Below are 7,587 nucleotides of genomic sequence, written 5' to 3'. Positions count from 1 at the left end.
TTTCAGTCTATAGGTATTGATAAGATCAAAATGAAATTTGGCAATGGGGATATGGCATGTGCGATTATTCTTAATTTTCCTTTCCTGGTCCAGCACTTACGAATTTTAGCACTTTTGATACTATTCTTACAAGGCCATGCCATGATTTTATATTCAACCTCCACTACTGTCACTGTTTCTAGCTTCTATGCATCTTTTAAAAATCTGTTGGTTAGTGAATTCTGCACATGTTAGTCTCTTTAGACAACTATCTTTCTCCTTTTTTAATGAGGTTTTGCTGTGTATTTTCACTTTCATTCTTGAGAGTTTCCCATGCCTCCTAGGCTGACTTCCTCTGCAAAATTTTAGAACACAGAATCTTATCTTTGATTCCTTCTGAATCTTTTGAAATCTATGCTATATATCAGATTATTCTCATGTTTTTCCCTCTCCACTTTAAATTCCAAAATTAATAGGTTGGGTATTTTCTTCCAAAGATGCCATAATTTTCTCAGCAGTCAGTCCTTCTTGTTGGTGAAAATCAGATCCAAAATAAAAGTTCTCCTTCAAATTTTTATAGATTTAGAGCTGGAAAAGATCTCAGAAGGTGCTGAACTATTTAACCCCTTTGTTTTATAGATGAAATAACTGAGGCACAGAGTTTACCTGACTTGAACAGCTTCACACAGTACGTGTCTAGGGTTGTGTTGTTGTTTGAGGGGGAGATGGTGTGGGTGGATTGTACTCTTTTTTTACTCCAAATGCAAGGCCCTATCCACTGTACTGAGCTGTCCTTTGTTCTTGTTAGATGGATGAAATTATAATCAAGACAAGTCAAGAAAATATTAGTCATTTGACTTTTGTAAATGTTTGGATACTTGATCATTACCATACTATGAAGCCTTGCTGCCAGATTTGTGATCTGTTTCCCAACCTCCTTATGTAATTACTTTCTGTCCAGATGATCTGGAATATATACTAATGATAATATGGCTTCTGTTTATGTCTTCATTGATCTTTTTTCAGATATTTTTTGCTATCCCTCTTTCCCTTTCATTCTTATATTTCTTTATGTAAGTATATATATATATATATATATATATATATATATATATTTTTTTTTTTTTTTAACATAAAATGTTATTTCACTCCTTCCCCCTTCCCTTTTCCTTTGCTGCTTCTTTTGAATTAGGTCTATCTTTCCAGTGCAATAATCCAGTCATAGGTCTCATTCCATTAAATCTCAATAATACTTATGAGGTCAAATTTGCTCCCTTGCATTAGGATCTCCAATTCATACTGTTTACTTCACATATTTTGGGCATTTGTATATAGGTGTGAAATAACTGAGGAAACAAAGGTTCTGATCATATACATTTATAAAGAAATTCATGGCAATTGCATAACAAATCAGGACCAGATCTCCCTAACTTGATACAGGATATTGAATACAAGGGGAAGGTTTTTATGTATGTAAGAAAAACAATTAACATGATATAAACTAGAATACAAGACTGGGTAATTTGATTTCTAAATGGAAGAAAGATTAAAGATTTCCCAGGTTGAAAAGGATAGAGCAAAAAGATACAATTCCCTGAAATTAGAAAGAAAAAAAAAAAAAAAAAAAAAGATGTCTTACTCCCTTCCCACCAAGTATCTATATTCAATCTATATTCAATCAAGTTACATGGAAATAGTAACCGATTGACCAGTATAGGACCAATTTTCAAATAACACGTATGGGTTGCTTGAGATTTATAATTGTGAGAAAACTCCTCTTATCGCTCTTAGGATTTGACTGGATTTCTGGTCAGTATAACCTAGATTCTTCTTTCAGGTTCTTTAAACAACAGGTGGTTCAGCTTCCTAGCCATAGAGGGCTAGGTTCAAATAGTGCAATAGTTTTCTCATAATTGTCATAATTGGATAAATTTTTCTCACAACACAGAAATTGGACTACCCTCATAACTGAATAGAAAGGAAAATGAGCTAGATCCAGAATGGAGTCACAAGATGGAGTCAATGTGGTTCCCTCAATTCTCATAATTCCTACAGATATTGGAGGACACAGTTTTAATTATGAATTTCTTTCTTGGATTTTATCTCCTATGAATTTCCAGGTGCCTCTCTAATTTTTTTCTTTCTATACCTTTGAAAACTATAAGGCAATTTTTCTCTTGTCCTTGCATTTCAGTCTTAAGATCTTTTAATTATATTAATTTGTAGTGGTATTCAATTCTAAGTACTTGATTTTCAAAAGGACACTGACAATCTAGAATGTTTCTAAAGGAAGACAGAGAGGGGACCATAAAGTATGACCTTTAAGAATCATCTGAAGAAATTGGAGAGATCTAAACCTGGAGGACACTGGGCTTGTGCGGTGGGGATGAAAACCATGATGGTTTTTCTTAGATACTTTGTCTATTTATAGGGAACTGATGTTAGATAGTTTTGGAGGCAGCATAATAGTGTTGAATTTGGAATTAAAGTATCTGGGTTTAAATACTAACAAGTTCATATATACATGCATATGTGTGTGTATACATACATGCATCTATATATCCATGCATGTACAGAATATCAGATCTTTAGCAGAGAAACAATGATACCGAGTTACCTTTTTGATTTCTAAACAAAAGCATACTTAGATTAAAGGGAAGGAGAAATAAAATATATGAATAGTAAATACTGCATTTTTGTCCAGAATTAGTGTATATATGATTTCTCTATGAGTTGTAGAAACAGTAACTCAGTGAAACAAATCAAAGCTGACAAAATAATACAAATTTCATATCTGTACCTAAGCATTGTAATTGTACACTTCTAGTCGGTAACCTAAGACTTTATGCCTAAATTTGAGAGGTCACTAACTTCTGGGTTTGTCCTCAGGGCTCACACGGAATAGGAAGAGGATTATGTAATTACAACTACATGGGGGAAGATGACAACTGGAGAATGAGGCTGAACTATTCAGTAGTCCTAGAAAATGTCTCATGTTTATGGAAGTGGATGCCCATCAATTGGGAAATGGCTAAATAAGTTACGGTATATGAAGGTAATGGAATATTATCCTTCTATACGAAGTGATGAGCAGGCTGATTTCAGAAAAACCTGCAAAGACCTATATGAATTGGTGATTAGTGAAGTAACCAGAACCAGGACAACATTGTACTCAGTAACAATAAAGTTATGTGATGATTAACTGTGATGAATTTGGCTCTCTTCAACAGTGCCGTGATTCAAGTTAATTTCAGTTTTCTTGGGATGAAAAATGCCATCTACATTCAGAGAGAGACTGAATGTGGATAGAAGCATAATATTTTCACTTTTTGTTAGTTTGTTTTCTTTCTCGTGTTTTTTTTTTCTTTTGATTTTTCTTGCACAATATGACAAATATGGAAATATGTTCAAAAGAATTACATATATTTAACCTGTATTGGAGTACTTGCTGTCTTGGGGAGGGGAAAGGTAATTGGAGGGAGAAAAATTTAGAACACAAAGTTTTAAAAAAATTAATGTGGAAAACTATATATTTGGAAAAATAAAATACTATTAAAAATAAAAATGTTTTCAAAAGTGAAAAAAAATCAACAAAGTGTTTATGTTTTAATCTTTGGACTAGATATAGATATCAATCTCTTAGGTTCTGTGTCATGTTGTCAGTGCATCTTGTGTTTTATAGGTTTCTTTTGTGTAAATGAAATAAATAGCTATCCTACCTCTGTTTTACATTTTAAATTGAATATCATTCTAAGTCCTTTTAGGAAGACTATAGATATGACCCTGACATTTGGGGTGGGTCTTTAAACTTTGTGATTTCTCTCAGATCTCCCAAATAAAGGTGGATAAAGTCAGAGACAATGGGAAACCAAAGGGCCTGATCCCTCTCTTTAGAAATCAGATCTGATCTGATCCACCAAATAGCAAAACTGATGATCCTGCACTAGCCTTTCCTTTTTCTATCCACTACAACCAGACGTTTCAGTGATTTATCCCACTGAGTTTTAAGCCTCCTTATGAGTGGAGTTATGAGATCCATTCTTGAAGTTGCATGGTCTGTTTGTTGTCCATTATCACTCTCTGCATGAGAAGCTGCATTTGAAGCCCTGGACTTCTGTGAAATTCTCCATATGGCAACAATAATCTAACTGCTTGAGTTCTTTAAGATGATAATTTTGTAAGGCCTGAGAATCCTATTATAAATACCCAAATGACTCTTGGCAGAAAAAAGGTTCCCCACCCCTGACCTACACTCCAGTGTGCACATTATTATGATTAGCTTTATAGAGTTTAATGTTTCTGTCTTAACCTTAATGGATCTTTTACTATGGACAATAGTCCAGGTCACACAGATGATGTTGAAACTAATTTGATCTAATTTGCATCTTCTAATCCATTCTCCATTTTGCCAGGTCCTCATCCTAGTGATTCTTTGATGAGGCTCAGGGAATATTACTCATGGTGACTTGTGATTTACACATAAATGAATTCTTTCCACCAACACCACCGGAAACCTCTCTCAGTTCCTCAATTAGTGACTGACTTTTGGTGATGAGCTTCTGTGCACTTAGTTTGGCAGGTCTTTGAATGATGAATAGATCAATAAATCAAGGTGTTTTGCTAGCCTAATGGCTGGAGACTTTCCAGCCCAGAAGGATCAGTCCCGTTGCCCTTGGCTAGCATAATTTAAGAGACTATTTATTTGTCTTATCTACGCCAGACTGCAAATTCCCTGAGGACAGGGTTGTGTTCTTGCTCATCAAATTAACTCCCATAGTACTAAGCACAGTATTTTACACTTAGGAGCCAAGGACAGTACTCTGAAAATGGATCAGATCTGGAGGTAGAAATGTGACTTAATTTCAGCATTAGTGCCAGAAATCCAGGGAGGATGAGAGCACTCTCAGGTCCCAATGTTAAAGTATTCAGATCTTTAGTTAGAGATAGGAAAGAAAGGGGGGACCAAGTGTGAATGATGCAGTAGAAGGAACAAGAGACTTGGGAACCTTGGACCACTATCTTAATTCTGCAGGTGGTTGCTTATATGACCTTAACTAGTTACTTCCATTCAGTTTCCATCTGTAAAATAAGGAGGGGAGACGAGATGATCTTAAGATCAATCAATGGCAGATTTTATCCATTGATTCAATATGTAGAAGTAAAGGAATTAAAGGAAGTAAAATAACTTCTATGAAAATGAATCCATAGGTAGCTTCAGCCTTTGAATAGAAGATTAGGCAAGGACTCACAATAGTAAGCCTGCAGCAACCTTTTATTATCTGAGCAAATATAGGATATGGCAGAGCCGACTTAGCAACATATTATTTGGGGGAAAAAAAAAACTTAAAGATTTTAGTTTACACAACCTTGACGCAAATCATGGAGAACATGGCTAGAGCAATCTTAGGTTGTTTTGATAGTCAATGAAACAGTATATTTAACCTAGAAAAGATTTGCAGATTGCCTTCAAATATATGTAATTCTTAGCTCCATCAAACTTGTTTTTTGTTGTTCTTTTCAGTAGTGTCAGACTGCTCATTATCGCATTTGGGGTTTTCTTGGCCATTTCCTTCTCCAGCTCATTCTGCAGATGAGAAAACTGAAGCAACTAGAATCACACATCTAGTAAGTGTCTGAGGCTGGGTGTGAACTCAGGAAAATGTGTCTTCCAGACAAATCCAGTACTCTATCTACTGTGCACTCAGCTGCCCTTTCGTCAACATATTGAAGGGAAAAAGATTTTTTTTTTTTTATTTTTTAAAAATATTATCCCTTGTATTCATTTTTCCAAATTATCCCCCCTTCACTCCCTTCCCCCATGACAGGTAATCCCATACATTTTACATGTGTTACAATATAACCTAGATACAATATTTGTGTGTAAATCCCATTTTCTTGTTGCACATTAAGTATTAGCTTCCGAAGGTATAAGTAACCTGGGTAGATAGACAGTAGTGCTAACAGTTTACATTCACTTCCCAGTGTTTCTTCTCTGGGTGTAGTTATTTCTGTCCATCATTGATCAGCTGGAAGTGAGTTGGATCTTCTTTATGTTGAAGATATCCACTTCCATCAGAATACATCCTCATACAGTATTGTTGTTGAAGTGTACAGTGATCTTCTGGTTCTGCTCATTTCACTCAACATCAGTTCATGTAAGTCTCTCCAGGCCTCTCTGTATTCCTCCTGCTGGTCATTTCTTACAGAGCAATAATATTCCATAACCTTCATATACCATAATTTACCCAACCATTCTCCAATTGATGGACATCCATTCATCTTCCAGTTTCTGGCCACTACGAAAAGGGCTGCCACAAAAATTTTGGCACATACAGGTCCCTTTCCGCTCTTTAGTATTTCCTTGGGATATAAGCCCAATAGCAGCAATGCTGGGTCAAAGGGTATGCACAGCCCGATAACTTTTTGGGCATAGCTAAGGGAAAAAGATTTTGTAAGGAACAAATTTCTAACAATTATAGCTCTTCAACAACAGAATAAGCTGCTGCTTGAAGTAGTGAGCTCCATGGAATTTTATATGGAAGCAGCAGAGGACTGTTACAGTCTTCCTATTTCCTTGTCTAGCATCCTATTCAGGAAGGAAGAAACTACTAATAGGCTCCCTGAGAAGCTGGATATTGGAGTGAAAAGTATAGGACTTGCTGACACAAGAAACCTTAACTCAAACCCCTGGATCACTGGCATTATGCTGCTGTATAATCTGCAAAACTGGATTAGATAAGACCCTACCTCTTTCAAAGTTATTGTAAAATAATCATTGTAAAAGATGAATTTTTGTGGCATTCTGAGCCACAATAGGAGGAAATATGAACTATTTCATGTTGAATTCTGTAACGTGCTCTCCTGGCAGTTACAATTACTAGTCTGTCCTAGACCCACCAGAGTACTTTGACCACTGTCCTTTGCAGTGTGAGCTCTACCCGGCTCGCCTCCTCTGAGGCCTTCTAAGGTCTCTGGCCACAATCTCTTGAATCTATAGCTTAATAACCGGTAGCGCACTCAAGAACAACCACGTGTAATCTTAAAAGCCTTTATTATACCTACTCACATAATGCCCTAGCTGATGCCCTGACTTGTTGGTTCCCGAGTGAACACCTGGTCAGAAGACCCATGTGTTCACTACCAAAATCCTTACCTCTTTCGGCTACCCATCTTGGCTTGGCCACCCAGGCTAGGAGCCAGGGTGAACAGCACGAGGTTAAAGAGGGCGGTTGCTGCCTGCAGTGGGCTTACATAGGGCCTGTGAGGTCACACACACAGCCAATCAGCGAGAGAGTCACCCATTACGAAACTATCTCAATATGGCCAGGATCCCGCCCAAGGGCAGTCCTAATACTTCTGGGCCTCAATCTCCCGATGCACTGTGTCCGCCCATTTAAAGGGCCCTTACAGAATTCAGAACAGAGTTGGAGATATTTTAGCAACAATCCTATTGATCTGAATTCTTTTCATTGTCATGGGTAAAGTGGAATGTATAATATGCTTTCAGAATTCTAGTCTTCAACAATATTTATTATTTATCTATTATAGTCAAGCAATTGTGCTAGATACTGGGTATATAATGAGAAAAATAAGCCAGTCTCTACCCTC

This window comes from Sminthopsis crassicaudata, chromosome 3 (genome assembly GCF_048593235.1).
Source record: "Sminthopsis crassicaudata isolate SCR6 chromosome 3, ASM4859323v1, whole genome shotgun sequence".
Taxonomy (NCBI): domain Eukaryota; kingdom Metazoa; phylum Chordata; class Mammalia; order Dasyuromorphia; family Dasyuridae; genus Sminthopsis; species Sminthopsis crassicaudata.
The sequence above is the reverse complement of the archived record's forward strand: the minus strand, read 5'-3'. Positions refer to the sequence as shown.